The sequence below is a fragment of the Polistes fuscatus genome, unplaced genomic scaffold, assembly GCF_010416935.1.
Source record: "Polistes fuscatus isolate 324 unplaced genomic scaffold, CU_Pfus_HIC Scaffold10, whole genome shotgun sequence".
NCBI lineage: Eukaryota > Metazoa > Arthropoda > Insecta > Hymenoptera > Vespidae > Polistes > Polistes fuscatus.
This window is the reverse complement of record NW_025112998.1, coordinates 5356226-5377107: the sequence shown is the minus strand read 5'-3', so window position 1 is coordinate 5377107 and position 20882 is coordinate 5356226. Positions and strand designations below refer to the sequence as shown.

General features: G+C 31.7%; 1 protein-coding gene and 1 long non-coding RNA gene across 9 annotated transcripts in view; both read left to right on the top strand.

Moving 5' to 3' along the window:
• LOC122524374 (dystrophin, isoforms A/C/F/G/H-like) overlaps positions 1-20882 on the top strand; it is a 352972-nt gene that overhangs the window by 243266 nt on the left and 88824 nt on the right. The gene's annotated exons all lie outside the window — the stretch shown is intronic.
• LOC122524409 overlaps positions 1033-20882 on the top strand; it is a 40310-nt gene continuing 20460 nt past the window's right edge. The window contains exon 1 of the long non-coding RNA XR_006305535.1: positions 1033-1368. This is a non-coding gene — a long non-coding RNA (uncharacterized LOC122524409). The remainder of the gene's footprint in view (positions 1369-20882) is intronic.

Here is a 20882-nt window from a genome sequence, read left to right as displayed (position 1 = left end):
GGGACACATGCTAAGATAATTACCAGAAGTTAAACAATTGCAAATAAATTTACGTATGTGTATAATCGTGCTTTAATTACCGTCAAATTAGTTCTCAATTAACGCACACAAACATTTTAATTAACGTACAAAAGAACAGGAAATTACTTATGCGTCCTTGTTTTAACATCAAATAAAAACCACTTAAAATAATGGTCACATAAATAAACTGTAATCATAATTCAATTTATCTTTTATTTGAAGGAAAATTGAATATCATATTAACACATTTAATCGAGTAATCAAAATAATAGGAAAAGCTCGATATGAGCCTAAAGTAACCAGACAGTATATAAACGTTTTCTCAATTCATCCAAACACATATATACACACAAGTTCAATTCGCATACACACTTAGGTTGGATAAAACATACAAAAGAAGGAAGTAGCGTCCTTTTCTACCTCTCTCTCTCTCTCAGGATCTCTCTCGTCTGTGGTAAGACCACGTAGTAACGTAGTTTTTTAGTTTTCTCTCTCTTCCACCCCTCCGAATCCCCACTACCCTCTTCTTCCACAACAGCTAGTCGTCCCTCTCATCCTCCAGGTTGGATCATCGTCTTTGTCCATCTCACTCTCGCTTTCCTATCTCTTCTACCTTCCCCTAAGCAGCCTTTCTCTCTCTTCCTCTCTCTCTCTCTCTCTCTCTCTATCTATCTCTGTCTCTCTTTCTCTCTTTCTCGTAAACACGTAGCCGCCTACGTAACTTGCACACCGTTCGTTCACGTACGAATATAGTGTAGTAGACTACGCACACACGTAATCATATAACCATGTGTGTGTTTGTGTGTTGTGTACGCGTGTAAAGGAGCGAGCCTTCGTGCCTTAACGTGTTGTAACACACGCAGATGCACACATACACACACACACATAGGAAAAGCGCACTCGTCCGGAGTAGTGCGGATGCGGAGTACCTACGGGACGACAGTGCTGCTTACACACCACGCCGTTCAACACGAGTGTTGTGTGTCGTGTATCTTTCTCTCTTCGGGGAACTTATTTTTTTTACTCTCTCTCTCTCTCTCTTTTTCTCTTTCTCTTTCTCTTTCTTTCCTTCGAATTCTTTCTTATCAGTTCGATTGTGTCTCATTCGAAACGCTCGTAACGTTTTTCGCGCCTGTTTTCTTGCGAGATAAAGTTTTACGCACTAGAATTAGTTTCGAGCGTGTGTTTGTTTGATCGTTTTTTTAAGAAAAAGAAAGAATTAGTTTTTGTCTTTTGTGTTTTTTCTTTTTCATTATTCTTGTTTTGTATATTTTTGTTTTTTTTTTTTTAAATAAAAGAAGAGGATGGATTTAAAGACAAGTAGGATTGTTAGATCGATTAATAAAGGTACGTTGACTTTGTTGTTTTAAAAGCGTTGTTCGTTTAATGTTTCACGTTGAGAAAAGAGGTGAGCAAAGGTATAGGAGGAAATTGTGTGGTACAAGAAAAGAGGGGTTGCGTTCGTACAAGCAAAAGGAACGAAGTTATACGGGAGATGAACGGGAAGATCAACCGAGATAGGACGAACCGTGTGGGAGGTTTTCATGCGGAAACATTTCGAGCAGATTCATCATCATCATCATCATCATCATCGTTGAAACTACGTATGCGTACCAGCGGACGGAAGAAACGATACGTGAAAATATTTATCGACCTTTTTTGTTTTTCTTTTTATTTCTTTTTTCAACGCCAATTAAAGTGATAAGGTATAACGATGAGAAATGGGTTTTTGTTATATATACTTTCTTTTTTCATTTTTTATTTTATTTTATTTTGTTTTGTTTTTTTGAGTGCGCGAGTGTACGCGCGTCCGATGAGAAAAGCGCGAAACGTTTGAAATGTTCGATTCGATGGTGGCGCCTCGATTAAAAGGCGCCAATTTTGAGAACAACTATCGGATTGACTTTAATAACGTGATTATGTTTGTGTTTAAAATATGATATAATTATCAAGTGCAATGGCCTATCTCTCAGGAAGAAACTTTTTGAATCTGGCTGTACTGAGTGTTGCATTCAACGTCGAAGGAGTAACACGCACGTTCTTCTTACTCCTGTTGCACGTGATCGTATGCAAAAGTTTGGTAGGATTATCACCGTGTAGAAAAATAAAAACGGGGACACTTATGGGACCAATTATGGTTAAAAATATTTCTTACCTTTCTCATTCGTATTCCGACGAATATAGAAATAATGGAATATAGTTAACGTTGTTTTCAATTATTTTCACTAATTTTTGAATATTTATTCGATATTTGACGTTGGTTTGTTATATATATATATATATATATATATATATATAACTGTAATTATACGGAGTGCCTTTAAAGTATCGTTTTTAACAAGAATATCAATATTCATTTATTAATACAATTATATCGGGTTGTTTCAGGCAAAATTCGTGCCAAACTTGTTTAAAAATATTCGAAGACAACACTTTCTATTTATAATAGATAATTATTTCAAAAATATATATATAGAATATACATTTATAAACCGTCACAAACTTTCACGATAAACTAATAATTTATTTATTACATTAAAGATATGAATTTACAATTAAAGCATTAGTTAAAGGAATCTAATCACGTGTTACAATTTGTAATTTTAAATTGTGTAAAACAACTGTGAGAACATTTCGTATAATAATTAACAATGACACGAGAATATCGATCGAAATTCGTGTGAATTCGTGCGTGTACTTATTTACTTTCTCACTCACTCACTTACTTACTTACTTACTTCTTTACCTACTTACTTTAAAAGAACTCAACTTAACTCGTTTCCACTACTAAAAGAAGAAATTATATTTGCTCAGTGCAAATACAGTGTTTGACGATAGGAATGTCGGCTGAAGAAATCGATTCGCTTAGAAATTCGGATCGGATGACTTGGTTGGTTGGTTGGTTTGTTGGTTGGTTGGTTGGTTGGTTGATTCGCTGAGAAAGTATAGCATGTTCGAATACGTTTACCTTTGCTTCCCGAGATCCGCGTACCAAACCGCAACGAAGTCCTGCTTCATGTTTTCTTCCTTCATACAGATCGGTTTATCTTGCTAAATTTCACGTACACCAAACTAAGCTTCTCTTGAAAATTCTACGCGACGAATAAAATCTTTCTATCTTTTGATCGAGAAGCCGAATCTTCTTATTTCGATCTACATCAAGTCGAGAGTTCATCGACCCCCATCGAGGAATACCAGACCACCAATTCGAACGCAGTAAACGAATGATTCGATATTTTTTTCTTATTTCAATTTACGCATACGCGTTTTTACGTATAAGAGAATCTAAAAAAAAGAAAAAAATATAAGAAAAAGAAGAAGCTCTTCGTGCGTTTAAATTTCTATTATCTATATTTTATTTACATTTACTAATCGATTGTGAACAAGAAAAAAAGAATCAAAAAGATATCCTATACGATAGGAATTAATGGAAAAAAAAAAAACAAAAAATTGTAGGTGGATATATGCATTTAGCGTGTGCGACACGTTGATGAGATTAATTATGAGAATATATTTTTCTCTAAAAAGAAAAAAAAAATACATAGGAAAAAAAAAACAAATGGCGTTTGAAATCGTCGCGAAGTGATTCCGCGTGTCGTCCGTCGTGTTGGTGGTAGTGGAAAAAAAAGTTTTTTTTCGAATGTACATCACGTTTATCGACGAGAACGTCGATATTGGCTTTGAGACTTTTCTCTGTGATAGTGTAAACACGGCAATGGCGAGTACTTGCACACATACACGCACACACACACCTACGCCTATCCTAGTCGGAGTTATTAATATCGTATCTCGATTATCGGAATCCGTTTCGATCGATACTCTCGGCTTTTCTCCTAGAGTCATTTGAAAGTCCACCCACTTTTCGAGCAGGCTAATTCGTCGTGTGGTCTCGCCTTCGAATTTCTGTTACGTTTGTTTTTTCTTTTTTTTTTTCCTACTCGTAGTCAACGCATCGTCGTCCCTGTCAAACATCCGAAATGTTTGCTGCTTTTATTCGTATCTTCATTATTATTCAAATCTTTATATTAATTTGCATATATTATTTTATTCAATAATATAGATTATTATTATTATTATTATATTATTATTATAATTATATAAAATTATTATAAATAAGCACCATAATTTTATATATATATATCTATTACTATTGTATTTAAAAATAATTAAATATTATTTTTTCATCGATTATATTTGATTATCATCACTTGAGATATATTAAATACAATAATAATAATCGTCATTTATAATAAACGCTCGTTATAATTGAATATACGTAGAAAAGATTTGTTTATACGGTTTTTAAGGTACTAGAGACAACAGGTGGTTGAAATTATTAAATAGCAACATTCGTTTATTTCTTCGTTTATGAATTATTTGAATCGACATTATATAACAAACGATTTGTTATTATTTGATTATTATCATTTACGAGAAATACTAACGTTAATCTTTTAATATATATATAAATAATCATTATAATTTTATATACGTATATATTTAACTTTAACTGTAGTTATTTAAGTCTTGAAAAGAGCAGGTGTTTAAAATTATTAAATGGCTTGTCGATGATGTAATCTCTAGTCTAGTAGAACTTATTGTTAATAAGAAGAATAAAAGGAGTGAGTTTGCAGTGACGTTCCTACTGCAAACTTACATAAGAAATTGATGCGATTCGTCGTCGACATCTGCGCCAACGTTATATACTACTCTTCACTTTCTCATTATTTCCATTGTAATTACGTGGACGTTAATTATCGAACGAACAAATTCTCTCTTCCTTACTTCTTTATTTTTTTTCCTTTTTCTTCTTTTTTTTTTTTAAACTACAAACGTTATTATTCGTCTCAAAAAAGAAATAGAACATAGAAAATCTGTAATATTATATTCATTTTTCTTATTATTATTTTTTTTGTTTTAAATTAAAAGTCTGGAAGAACAAAATACAAAACGTTTATTTAATTCAAACAACACGAAGAACAAATAATTAAGTTAATCGATTATAGAAACACAATTTTGTACTTTTAATACGTTTCGAGGTGTATTCGAGTGTTAACTTCGTTAATACGAGCTCTAACGAAGAAAAGTTTTCGTTAAAGTAAGATAAAATTTGTACGGTAGAATAGGATGAGGGTGGTTAATCTTTGTTATTACCAGCCACATACTAAACTACTATTCTCTAGCTGTCGAGTTAAAAAAGTAGTTGCACTCTCTATCGAACGGATTAACTTTTGTTTAACGAACTTTCCAAAAGAGCTTTTTTTTTTCTCTCGATCGTACAAATTTCATTTTACCTAAAGCAAGATTCAAGTATGTACATAGATTCAGTTATATGAAGGGAAACTACGTAACCGAACAAAAACAAATCTTCATTATCATAGATAAAAAGTTTGGTTCTTTACTTTAACACGTTGATGCGGTATGAGAGAACGGTACTTATAACGGTAAATTAATTCTAAATTAATTGATTTAACATAAAATAAATATCTTACTTGTCATAAAATAGTTTATCTCAAAAAAAAAAAAGAAAAAAATTACAATTATATAATTTTAATTTGTGTCAACGTTTTAAAGTATTGTAATTAGATTTAATTAGATTTAATTAGATTTTGATGAAAGAAAAATTTGTAATCAGTATTAAATACGCTTAAATCGTTGCACAATAATGTTTCGTTTGTTCGTTGAAGAAACATTAAACACATAGAAACAAACAAAAATAACTGAACGAACGTTTGCCAAGCCTACTTTCTATTCTACACACCTGAATGATAGATTTAACGCGATTTACGTAGTTTCGCGTAGGCGCAAAAGTATCGAATTAATCTTGATTCGGCAAATGGCGCGTATCAGTTTAACGATTAGAACTACCCAGGCTCCTGGTGCTTATTTTAAGTACACGATTCTCTATTGAATTTCTTTATCTTGATTTTTTTCTATTTTTCTTACTTTGTGGTGTTACGGAATAAATTACGGTACGTCGATAGAGACACCCGTTGCTGGCATAATACGATTAGATCACGATGTAGTAGGCCTTAATTAAAGTTTCGCAATCAGTCGTTCTATTAGTGTATGCTACAACGATAAAGGACACCCACGCATTAAGTAATACGACCTTACTTATACGATTAAACCTCTTCTGGGATTTTAACATGTATAAATAGACATTTGATTTTAACGTATTTTATTTATTTCTATTTCTTTTATTTTTACTTCGAAAATTTCCTATAAATTTGTCAATCGTAAACTTTTATATTTTTTACTCGCTTTAATCAGAGAATTTAATAGAATAACAAAATTTCTTTCAGGACAAGTTGAAGATTTTCTTATGGGGAGGGTAAAAAGGAAATGATATTGTTTTTCTTTACAGTTATAATTTATTATTCAAATTTATATCTCTATTGAATAAACGATATTTCTTTGTTTTTGAGGGGAGGAACGACCGATTCGTCTGCATAGGTTTTTCATTTTTTATTTTTAATCGAAGACACGTACTCGAGATGGTGGCTTAAAAGTCGTATCTGACTTTTTCAAGTATCAGTACGTGGCATTTGAAATTAAGCAGACCTTGTACGCGTGTTCTATGTATATCTACTACACGACCTCGTAAAACTCGAACGTCGAAAGAAACATAGTTACGACGTATCAATTATTTTCTTTTTATTTTATTGTTTCAATAACTTCTTTCATTTCCATCGGACGTTAAAAGTAACATCAATTTCGTTAGCGTTTTACCGAGAATTTTTCCAACAATTTTTTTTTTTCTTTTCTTTTTTTTTGTTCAATAATACGATTCATTTTAAGAAGACAAACGTAACGTTGATCTAACAACGAGTAGAACAAAAAAATCGGTCAAGAACGATCGCACTTCGATCCTTCTAATCGCATTAACCAGACACCGATAATCGAACGAAGAACACGAAAGGAGTTTTCATTCAGCTGTTAGTCTCTCTAAACTCAATTTATCTTCCTTATCTTTTATTAATCTCTCTTGTATCCTTACATAAATTTCATTTTCTTCATTTCGAGTGCCGAATCTACATAAATATGCAGATACACCGGAAAGAAAAAAAGAAAAGAAACATTTTACCTGAAAACAAGAATAAAACCAATAATAAAATATTTCTGGCAAAATATGGAATTTGATAGAAACCAAATTTGTACAAATCGAAGAGTATCGAAGTTACAACTGTGGGAATAACGGTCAATTGGAAAATAAATTTATACGTTTAAAGTTAACCACCGCGTACTTTTCTTTTTTTCATTTTTTCTTCTTCTTTTACTTTTCATCTCTGCCCCTACGGTCGCTGTTTATAAAATGAAACACACATTAATCTTTTTTTATGCTAACTTATGGCCTCGAAAGGAGATTTAACGCTTTGCAGATCACCGACAACGATGCTTCTGTTAAAGCTGAGAAACGAACGAACGAACGAACGAATGAACGAACGAACGGACGAATAGGAACGAATTCTGATCCTTTTTGCAATGCTTTGGCCAAACGAATGTTATCGAGCGTACATGCGCGAAGAACGCATTCATATCTCGATCCATACACCCCCTTCCCCCTCGATCCCCTCAATCCCCACAATCCCCCCGAATTCCCCCTATCCATCCTATCCAATCCTCATTCTCACCCTCGCTCTTTCACCCTCCCTCTCCCTCTCCTCAGCCTCACGCATATCGAAAGCGGATTAAAGATTTATAACGGGTATAAATTCGATAATGATACAACCATTCCTGCGGGACGAATTTGACGCGAACGTAGTCGCGATTTCATGATGGGTGGATGGGTAGAGGGGGGAGAGTAGTAGTCGTTAATGTAATTAGGAGTTAATGCAGAAAAAGCGTTGCATTTACGCTCGATGTCAACCTATAATCCATCGAATGCGCGAGTTAACGTGTTACGTGAATATGTACGCGTGTTGTTACGTTTACGTGTGCATGTTCTGGCAACGTCTCGATGACTTTCAATTTATAATTAACGATTTATATATATATTTAAATCATTAATTCCTAAAGATTATATATGTATATATATATAATGATGACAATAGGTCAAATGTCAAATATATTACGATATCATAAAATTAACAATTTTTTATTGAATAAAAATATTTTTTCACGTATAAATAAAAAATAAATCATCGAGATATTGTAGTAAGATTTGCACTTGTTATTGAATAATGTATATCTTCGAATAGAAAATTTGTACGATCAAAGTAAGAAATACTTTCTATATATATACAGAGAAGAAGAAGAAGAAGAAGCAAATTGAAAGTATAGAAAGAGAGAAAGAAATAAAAGAGCAATAAAGGTTTTGGCGTGGGCGGTGCAAGGGCAAACTTCTCCGATCGGTACCTAAGATAATCCAAGCCGAACGATTTACAAACGTTGCCGGCAAGGCAGCCAGCAGGACTGCTGCGTTTGCCAGGAGCAACGGAAGTAAAATGTTGGTGAGAAAGGGTTAGATGGCAAGCGGATCTCAGTTTAAGGAGAGAGAGAGAGAGAGAATGTTAGAAGATGTAGCCACGGAATTCCGATCTTGTGCAAGATTATACCTCGAATCTCGTCGTCCCACTGGTTAGAAAGAAAGAAAGAGAAAGGAATAGAGTATGTACTTTTCTTTTGATTCTTGCTTCGGATAATCCATTCTCTTTCTCTCTCTCTTTCCATTTCTTTCTCTTTATTTCTCTTTATTTCTCTGTTCTTGTACTTTTCTCATCGAAAGCACGCACAAGGATACCCACGTCGTGGGTCGGAAATCTCCGTTGTCGTACAACGCTTCTGGCGGTGTCCTTTTACAGAAAACGCCTGTCCGATCTTCGTAGATATCGGATATTAACGCGTTCACCGATTCTCTCTCTCTCTCTTTCTCTTTCTCTTTCTTTTTTTATGCTCCCTGCAACGTCGTACTAAAACGATTCTATATGCCACGTTACACGTAAGCGAATATATATATATATATAAGGAAACAAAATGAATAAAAAGGAGTGGAGTCGCACACAGTCGTCATTTGCGATGCGGTTCTTTTACCCCGGCTCGTTGCTAATCCATTACCCGATGCAAGCGTGCGCGCATGCGTCTTCTATCCGATCGAAACTTTTTTTTCCCTTTTTTTCTCTTTCTTTCTTTCTTTCTTTCTTTCCGTTCTTATATCATTTCCTTTCGTTTCCTTTTCGTTTGATTAAAAGACGCGAGAGTATCGAATCAACGTTTAGTGACGTTTCCTTATACGTTACTTTATTTTTCTATTTTTCTTTTCTTTCCATAATTTGACGCATGATTAACTTAATATAATTACTTTGATTATATATATATATAGCGTTTCTTTATATGCATTCATATATGTTATGAATTTATTTATGGGAGGAGGAAATAATTTAACGCAAGATTACTACTCCGATGGGAGGGGGAGGATGTCAAATCATTTTTCTTATATATATTACATTGGGTTTGTAATATATTTTGTTGTTAAATATTTTTATAATATAATAAGATATAAGATTGAAAATTATAGATATATTTGTATAATAACGCTTAGATTTAACGCAAGATTACTACTCCGATGGGAGGGGGAGGGTATCAAATCATTTTTCTGATATATATTACATTGAGTTTGTAATATACTTTGTTGTTAAATATTTTTATAATATAATAAGATATAAGATTGAAAATTATAGATATATTTATAATAAAGCTTAGATTATACTCGCGCGCGCGATGATATTTTAACGATATCGTAGATTATAAATACTTGATTGCATATTTATTACTTGCTTATTATATCTCTATCTTCTAGTGAGTGAGAAAGCCCAGATTGCAGCAACCAAGGTGCGCGCACAGGTTCGCGAGCAATCAGCGTGCGTCGAGCTATGCCACAGCGATGATGTATTAATACCATTATCGTTCGATGATCACCTGCGGCTCAACCTGACGCTTCGCTTATTATACGCTGTCGCGACGATCTTCGATTAGTTAATTTAAGTGCTCGATAGTTATCAGACATCTCGATCGATCGATTGCTTCTACCCTCTCTTTCTCTCCCCCATTCTCTCTCTCTCTCTCTCTCTTCTTCTCTCTCTGTCTGTCTCTCCCACTTTATACACTATTATATCGACACTATAATATCGATAGAATAAAATACAAAATTATTTCACTAATTTTCTTTTCATCGTGATGTATTCAAATATACACCACCGGTAACAACAATTTTTTTATAATTTCTTTGCCGAATTACAACGATAAATTTTCAAATCGTCTAACGTTCCTTATTGTTTTATTCGAATTATTTTACAGATTTTCATAATTTTTTAAACGCATATAATGATTTTGTATAATTTATGGGAATATAATTTATTTATGGCAACTCTCCTACCTTATACACTATTATATCGACACTATAATATCGATAGAATAAAATACAAAATTACTTCACTAATTTTCTTTTCATCCTGATGTATTCAAATATACACCACCGGTATCAACAATTTTTTATAATTTCTTTGCCAAATTACAACGATAAATTTTCAAATCGTCTAACGTTCCTTATTGTTTTACTCGAATTATTTTACAGATTTTCATTATTTTTTAAACGCATATAATGTGATTTTGTATAATTTATGGGAATATAATTTATTTATGGCAACTCTCCCACCTTATACACTATTATATCGACACTATAATATCGATAAAATAAAATACAAAATTATTTCACTAATTTTCTTTTCATCGTGATGTATTCAAATATACACCACCGGTAACAACAATTTTTTTATAATTTCTTTGCCGAATTACAACGATAAATTTTCAAATCGTCTAACGTTTCTTATTGTTTTACTCGAATTATGTTACAGATTTACATAATTTTTTAAACGCATTAATGATTTTGTATAATTTATGGGAATATAATTTATTTATGGCAACTCTCCCACCTTATACACTATTATATCGACACTATAATATCGATAGAATAAAATACAAAATTATTTCACTAATTTTCTTTTCATCGTGATGTATTCAAATATACACCACCGGTAACAACAATTTTTTATAATTTCTTTGCCGAATTACAACGATAAATTTTCAAATTGTCTAACGTTCCTTATTGTTTTACTCGAATTATTTTACAGATTTACATAATTTTTTAAACGCATATAATGTGATTTTGTATAATTTATGGGAATATAATTTATGGTAATGCTTACGAACGTATTTTCTCGTCGACAGACATCTTTGACAATTTTTCCAAGAAGCATCAATTTTTTTGTTTTCTTTTTCAATGATAGAACAATTTGCAATGATAATGCGGCCTCCACTCAAAATAAAACTTCTATAGGATTCTTAGTAACAAAAAATGTTTCCATCAATATTACAAAAGCATTCGTGTTCTTTTTCTTTTTCCTTATTTCCTTATAAAAATATTGTACTTTTAGAAATTTGTGTAACGATTGCAAACATTTTACCGGTAGTAGCGTAAATTTAAAATCTACCTAATTACTAATTAGGTATTTCAATATTCGAAAACTCGAATGAAAAAAGAAGAAAAAGTCCCGTTTTATTTGATTTTCATTTTTCATTCTTCGACATCCTTCTCGTCGCGAACTGCGAACTCGTTTTACCCTTCTTTTCTCTCTCTCTCTCTCTCTCTTTCTTATCCTGACAGTGTCCCTCGAACGATTGTACTATAAGGTGTCGCCGTAAACTATTGTACGAGGTATAATTATGCCTCATTAACAAATAGCTTTCTTTGATGTGAAAAACCACGTGAACGTGGTATATACACACGAATGGAACGAAGGAACGAAGGGGCGGGGTTAAAGGAGGATGAAGAAGGGAACGACGGGTATCGCGAGTAGTCTACCGGTTCGTTCTAAGGGTGGGAAGGGATTGCTCGAGCAAAATAAAGGACACACCAGAAAAAGAAAAAGAAAGAGAAACGACGACGTAGACGACGTAGACGACGACGTAGACGACGATGAAGGTGTTGGGTGACGAAAATAAAGAACGAAAGAGTTGTGGTCTTTAAAAAACGTCGATCGATATTTCGTGCACCGTTACGAACGCAACCCCTTCGCGACAGCTTCCTTCCTTCCTTCCTTCCTTCCTTCCTTCTTTTCCTCTCTTTTTCCTCCTCTTCCCTTTCTCTTTTTTTCCTTTCTTTTATTTTCTCATTTTATTTTCTTTCCCGTTTTCTTTTTGAGAGAAACACGCGATTTGAGGCAGCTCAAATCACACGTATCGCGTATACGTCTCTAGGGTTGGTTGTATTCAATTATTTTCTTCATATTTTTATGTTCATTTGTAGATATTATTAATAATACGTTTATATATATATATATATGAGTTCAACGTTCGATAAAAATGGTTTTCCTTATTATTTCGAATTGAATTTCTAGGACGAAATAGAAAAAGAAAATTCATTTCAAATTGCTTGTCATGAATTTAATCAAGATTTGTTACGATCTTATGGGTAAATACTTTTTGAGATATGTATTATTAATTTTTATTAATATTTGTATTATTAATACAAATATTAAATATTATAAATTACAAATATTAATTATTATTAATATTTGTATTATTCTTTGAAAATTAATTTGCAGACACAAAATGCTGAATATTCCCCCCCAAAAAAATATAATCTAGAATATAATGTTAGGATTTTTGTTGGTACCAAAGTTTCTAACGTTGAAAATAAATGTATATTTTCTCGTTTGTTTTTTCGTTTGTTATTCTTTCGAATTACTTTGCGGTATAAATTTAGTACCACGCAGGATGCGGTACATAATTTAATATTAATGCTTTGAAGAAAAATAAATTCGTTCTTCTTTAAAATTCCGCACGGACATATGATGCAGGGCATATTCCTTTTCGATTAGATGAAAGAAAGAAAGAAAGAAAATGGTAGGATATCGTGGCACGCGATTCAATGCTTTAGACCCAAAGGCTTACAATGAAACGTGGATTCTCCTTTAATATTGCGGTCAGACCGATCCCAAAGGATATCAACGATCCTTGGTTCTAGTCTCTAGGATATAACTTGTCTTTCTCCTAGCGTAGTCGATGAAATTCTCAATCCGATGGGTATACATTCGATATGCGCAATATATATATAACGATAAGCTTAAAGAATATATTCGATATTATCTAAAATTAAAATATATTTTCTAATAAATATAATACTACGTTTTTCTTGATCGATTATTATTATATTTTTTGTTTTTTCTTCTTAAATATATAAATATTTATATAATAAATATATTTAATTAATAATATTAACACGAATCAGGAATCGATAAAATATTCTATTTAAATGCATAATACATATAATAAATAACAATATACTTATTATATAATACTTATAATCAATTTAACATAATCATATAAAAATAATCTTATAATCGTTATTTATTTTTCTATATAAGCTTAAAGAATATATTCGATATTATCTAAAATTAAAATATATTTTCTAATAAATATAATACTACGTTTTTCTTGATCGATTATTATATTTTTTGTTTTTTTTCTTCTTAAATATATAAATATTTATATAATAAATATATTTAATTAATAATATTAACACGAATCAGGAATCGATAAAATATTCTATTTAAATGCATAATACACATAATAAATAACAATATACTTATTATATAATACTTATAATCATTATTATTTTTCTATATAAGCTTAAAGAATATATTTGATATTATCTAAAATTAAAATATATTTTCTAATAAATATAATACTACGTTTTTCTTGTTATTATTATTATATATTTATTATTATTATTTTTTTATTATTATTTATTTTTTTTTGTTTTTATTATTATATTTTTTTTTGTTTTTTTGTTCTTAAATATATAAATATTTATAATAAATATATTTAATTAATAATATTAACACGAATCAGGAATCGATAAAATATTCTATTTAAATGCATAATACATATAATAAATAACAATATACTTATTATATAATACTTATAATCAATTTAATATAATCATATAAAAATAATCTTATAATCGTTATTTATTTTTCTATACAAATTATATTAATCCGTGCGTGTCTCGCACGAGTGTGTTATGATTTCGCGGATTTACTGTTGAAAAAAAAAACAGAAATTAAGAGGGGAGGAAAAAAAAAATAATTAGAGAGGGATAAAAGGTTCAGACACGGGGGAAAAAAAAAGGGAAAGTAGAGATTTCTCTCTCTCTCTCTTGCTGTTAGGGGGTTATGGAATTTCCCTTGTCGCCATTTCCATCGTCATTAATTCGACAGCCGTAGCACTTAAATTCCCGACATGCGTGACAGTCAGAATCAGAACTTGATTTGTATCTGCTGATGCTCGCAACTGCTTACTGAGTATTCGACTAAGAGAGTGAGTAACAGAATGATAGAGAGAGAGAGAGAGAGAAATAGAATGATAGAATGATAGAGTGTGTTAGAGAGAGAGAGAGAAGGAAAACGACCACGTCTCGCGGAGTGGACTCCCGTGAGAAATCATAGTTGGTACGAATAGCTGGTGCACGTCGTGGCATTGTCGTTGAACGTGCAATTCCTCGATGAATAGCCCGTGACAAAACCGTAAACGACCGCGATAAACTAATGACTTTGACCCTCCTCCCCCTCCCCCACTTCTCCTCCACTCCTCCTCCTCTCCCTATCCCCTCATTCCCCTGTCTGCCTTCCGCAAGAAAATCAAAAAGAAAATTACCGCGATTCGTCTTTGCTTTTATTTTCTTTTTTTTTTCTTTTCATCTTTACTTTAATCCTTTCGATACGGTTTTCTTTTTCGTGATATATGCTTGTCGCCGTATTGTGAATAATTACGACGCTTAGGGAACGATTTATCATAGGAATATACGTAGTATAGGTGCGAGAAATTTCGTCGGTTAATGTAATAATGTTGATCGGTTATTTATTTAAATTTGTGTAAATAAAAGAAGAAGGAAAGAAACAACGTTACAATGCAGTGAATGAAATTTGTACGATATCGTGTTGGATTTGACTTTAAATAGGTGTGTTTCTCGTAATTGTAGTCTTTGTGAATTGTTTTTGATAAAGTATTAACGAAATACAATTATAATTTATTTTCGTATTGTAGTAAGAATAAAAGTGAAACAATCGTTTTAACAAATAATAATCGTTATTGGTATATTTAGCGGTGTATTCAACTCAGGACGATTGTAATTGTCGTTAGTATAATTTGCACCTATTTTCGGAATATTATTTATATATTAGAATGTGTTTTGTTTCGTTTATCAGGTAAAATTTGCCTCGGTGCAGCTGATAACAGTAGCCCGATATAACGTTCCTTCTTATATACGTTCTCTCGTGTGAACTAAATCGATATACAAAGAGGGATGGTCAATCGCAGATGTTACGATAAAAAATTCTACAACGTTCATGATTGAATATCTGCGTTTGAAGGATACGGTCGGTAAAAAGAAAAGAAAAGAAAAAACCGAAAAAAGAAAAGAACTAAATTACGAATTTTATTCAACGCAACAAAATATTCTTATTATTTTACCTACAAATCTATGTTTCATATACGATAAGGAAACAAAAAAAAAACAAAAGAAAAGAATCGTTTATTGAAAAATTTACAATTGTTCTCGTCAGTTCAAAAAAAAAATCCTACTTAATTGTTAATTACAAAACATCTCGTATGAAAGACGCGCAAATTTCTACTAATTAATATTACAAATTGTACAAAAAATACATTCACGACTAGAAGCGTATGATTTAAAAATACTCCGACAGTCAGTAAAAGATTTTAAACGCAAAAGAAAAGAAAAAAAGAGAAGAAGAAGAAGAAGAAGAGAAGAAAAAATTAGTTTAAATAAAACCAACAAGTTGAATAAAAAGGCAATAAAAATTTTCTTTCAGTTGACATTATCCGTAAGTAAAGTATAATATAAAAACCATTGCGACATATTTATTTAGTTCTCGTTTAATTAAAAGACATCAAAACACATTTTCCCCACGCGTTATTCTTTTATCTCGTTGAAGGAATATATATATTTATTTGACGATGCGTGAGTACGTTTGTGTCATCCCTCTCTCTCTCTCTCTCTCTTTTATTCTCATGTGTTTGTCCATTAGTTAAACCTAGGAAGAACGAAGTAGCAAGTATAAGTAGAGAATATATACAGAATGAACTAGAAGTTACTCATACAGAACGTATGGTTGGTTGGTTGGTTGGTTGGTTCGTTGGTTGATTGGTTGGTACGTGACGTAACGAGGTAATACTTGAACAAGGTCCTAGCTTTGAAAGTATGGCAGTTATCGACAGAGCAGCAGCCAGTAGGCTGGCAAGTAAGCAAACAGAAGAGAAGAGTCCAGGTATAGGACTTTTGGCATGGAAAGCCGTTCCTCGATGGACAGAACTAGGCCGCAAACAATGATTTGTTTCCTCTCTCTCTCTCTCTTATTCTCATTCTCTTTCCAGTTCTCTCGTTTAAACTACATTCAGCATTGCTTCGTTCGACCATCGGCGAGAAAACGAAGCGGAGGCGTGTTCTACGTTCGTTCTGGACCAGTTCGACGAGAAGCCAGTGGCAACTTCTATCGTGAGATTGTGTTTCAACTCGTCCTACCCTTATTTTTCTTTTTCTTTCTTCTCCTTTATTTTTATTTATCTTTATATCTCGCGAATCTTCAAAGAATAGGTCGGATTTTTCTCTCCTGATGATAGATCATATTTATCTAGAAAGTGGATATATCTGTTTATCTTCTTTTTTTTTTTTTGAAATTCAACACGTTTTATTATACTGTGCAAATCGTTATAGATATGTATTAGTGCGTACTAGAAACAATAACTTTGATACATTTTTTGTTAACGTTTTATTTTTAATAATTATTATTTTGTTTCTATGGAATTATTTGAAAAGAAATATGTTGGTGTAGATTGGATGATAAACGAGTGAATAGAATTTTATTCGCATAGGCAATTTATTTCACATTATAAATAAAATATATATTTCTTTAAATAGGAGTGTATAACCATTTTTCGGTCAGTGATTTCACTCTTCGATGAGATAAAAATAAATACAATTTAATTGAGAATTCATTTTACATTTTACATCGACAATATTTTTTTAATGAATTTAAATATCAGTAGAAATAACTGGTGCATATATTAAATGGAAATAAAGGTATTTATTTCAAAACAAATTTCCATTTAACGTAGACAAAATATTTGTTTAGATTGTGAATGATTTGAATATGAATTAGAATAATGTTTAAATTATTTTTGATAAATATTTGAATATAAGATATTAACAATAAGTGGTGTATGTATTATAGTTTCGATCGATTATATCAGATTTGAACAGCATCTCCTCATCCTGTTCTTCGTCCAAGGTGACGTGGATGTAATTACGTCGTCGTCGTCGTTATCGACGGCAACGACGGTGATAAAAATGATCAGCCACGTTAACAAGACTTACCTATCGCTTTGATGGTGGTCCATACCATCACGTCGACTTATATTGGAAATCGAGGCAAGAAATTCTCGTAATTGCATCATCTCTACGTCGAATATCCAGACTTAATTACTTTCGTATCTTCTTCGTAATTAACACCCGTGTGCTTTTCAAGTAGCTATTTTTTTTTTCTATTATATTAAAAACTCGGATGGAAAAAGTAACGATAATAGGATTCGATATAAGTGACGACTACTTTGACGAATTTAAACATTTTTCGTGACAGTTTATAATATTTCAAGGATCGTATCGCGAAATGAATAAATTTATCTCGAAAGAGTATTAAAAACCTTTCCAATCAAATATTATTTTTAATCGAAGAATTTATTAGTACGAAAATACGATTTCGTTATTATTATATTTTAAATTGTCAGCAGATCGAAATAATTAATATCGCTTTTTAAAATTTCATTCAATTTTACTGACGAAAAAAATACGACTCTCATCTATTTTATAAAATATATCTTTTTATTCAATTTCTTAATTAAACTTAATGCTGCGTTAAATAATACGAAATTGGTATAACGAATGAATAATAAATAATACTAAAAAAATATGTGTAATATTTAATCTATTATAATTATAATTATTATATTTTTTATCCAGGTAAATTAATCGGACAAATGAACGTTCCAATAGAAATCTTTCGTGAAAGGTATTAGAGATTCGGTGGAATAATAAAAATTACATCTTACGTCACTGTTCAAATTCATCCGCCAGCCGTGTTATAAGAAATCCAACAGGGAGAAGCACTCACCGAAACAATTTATTTATAAGATCTCTTTTCCCTTTCTCTTATCTTTCTTCCTTACTTTCTTTTCCTTGCTAACCTTTTCTTCAAGCCGAAACGAATCGTCATCGTTCCTTCCTGGCTTGCCTTTATATGTACTTTTCTAGCTAAAGCCGACGCAAAGTACCTCGTAAACTCGATCTCCCGTACCACAAATAAAACAAACGTTTCGGTTTGCCTATTTCTCTATTTTTCCTTAACCTTTTCTCCAACCTTCTATCTTTAACACTTTTCCACAGTTGACACGTGCAAACATGTATTGCAATTAGGATTGAATTAAAGAAGAATTCTATTTACGTAAGACCTAGTTTTTTTTTATCTCGATCTAGTTCATTTATTTTCTAGTATTAAACCGAACAATTTTATACAATTGGATCACGCGTTTTATTATTCGATCAAAATTAATAGATAATATTAGCCCCTGTTTTTTTCTTAGACTTTAACAAAACTTAATTAATTGATTATTTAATAATCGTCCGTCAGTGTAATATATCAAATCCTCAATACCTACAATAAACGTAAATGTTTGTTCTCTTCTTAGTGTCGCTTTTTCGTTTCGTCGAGTTTCAAATCACAAAACGATACTAACAAAGTTTTAACTTAAAAAAAAAAAAAAGAAGAAAGAAGGTATCTAAAAGTATCTCGTACTATTGTATTTTCTTTTATTGTCGCGTTAATGGAAGATTTGTTAAGATCTGTACCACAAGAAGCTATCATGTCTGATATCTTGATATCATAGAAAAGATAAAGAGTATCCTTGTAACATAGGGGGTGAAGGGGGATGGGGGTAACGATTTTCAAAGGAATTTCATGTCTTCTAACAACCGATATCATCCCAGTCCGTAGGTTTTTAATGGTTTTCTATTTCCAGTTAAGAAAAGAAAAGTCTGGAAACATCGATACGGTGTAGGATGTACGATGTACGTTATATATATAGAAACGACGGGGTTTCGATTCAATTAATCCAACCACGAGTTCCTGTTTTTCTCAACTTTATACTACTTGGCTAGGTCGAAGCCACATTTCAACTCGTACCAACGCGAACTATACTTTGGCTTTGGTCGTTTCACCGATACACCAATAAGATAAGGTTACCTTTCTAGACTACGTACACGACGACTACGTCGGCACTATTTTCTTTCCGTTATCTTCTACCGCTAATCTCCTTCATCTTCTTTTTCTTTCTTCATCTTTATCGAGGAATAAGAAGATCTTACATCGGCACGATCTTCGCTAAATTCGTACGTGACGTTTAGTTTATCGATGGATGTAATTGTAATTTAACGATCTCTAACCACCCACCCTTTTCCCAACCCATGTATCATCGTAAAACACATTTTATCTTCGATAAGTATTATTATGTTTCTATTTTTTTTTTTTTATATAGAATCGATGATTAAGTTTGTACGTATTTTTAATACGATGAATTTTTATTTATTTCTTTTTTTTTTCATATTTTGACATTCTTCGACAAATTTTCAACGTTTAGTTAATCATCAATATCATGATTGCTAATGCATCGATTACTATTATTTTTCATAGTTTCATTTTCATAAATATCGTCAATATTTTAATACCAATAGTCACATTTTTCTAAATTTTTCTAATAACATTTCGAAACGTATCGAATTTTAATCTACATTCTCGTTCATTGTCAACTGACAATAAATTTTGATCTAACGAATCAATTATTACAATAATTTTTATAATTAATCGGTGATATCTTCGAAACCACACTCAAATATTATCAGATTCGATTAATAATGACAAAAATTAATATACGATTTTAAAGTCATTTATCAGGGAATCTATGAAGTAACTTTTTTCCATGGACCAATATATCTACAATAATACATTGATCGATATCTAAACTATTTCACCTTTTATACCGTACACACTCGTACCTTCTTTACATTCGCGATTGCATTTTGAATAGAACGTTGAAACGTTTTAGTATACCATTCCGTAATATAACTTGATGCTGGTATTGGGCTTCTAGACAGGTTAAAGGGGGAAAAGGGTAAAAAAAAAAAAAGAAGAATAAGTCGTTTCATCGGGCCCTGAAAACCGAACGCACTAGCTAGCATTCTCTTCAATCCTTTTTTCCTTCTCTCAACGGTCGAGATGCATACACAAATACACGAAAACACATACGTACTTATATATATGTATGTGTAGTTGTACGCATATGAGGGATCAAACGTACGCAGAGAGAGCTCTTTAGTCTGACGAACTCGACTGCGAGTGGAAGTTTCGCGAGAAAAAAAAATCCATATATTTAAAGCGACCTTCCGTCTGGCCAAGGTCTGCATCTGACTACTTGACAATGTCGCTTATTCCAACTTCCGTTATCGTCTTTATATTCTTTTTTTCACTTTTAATAATTTTTATTAACACTTTCGTATTATCTTGACCGAATATCTTCCAATCTTACTCCCACTCCTCCCCTATAGAAAATCATTTTTATTTTTAAATATATAACGAAGAAAAAAATGAAGAATACAATAATAACCAATTGTTGCACGATTTTTTAAATGAAAATATTTGAAAAAAAAAATATATATATATATATATAAATTATGA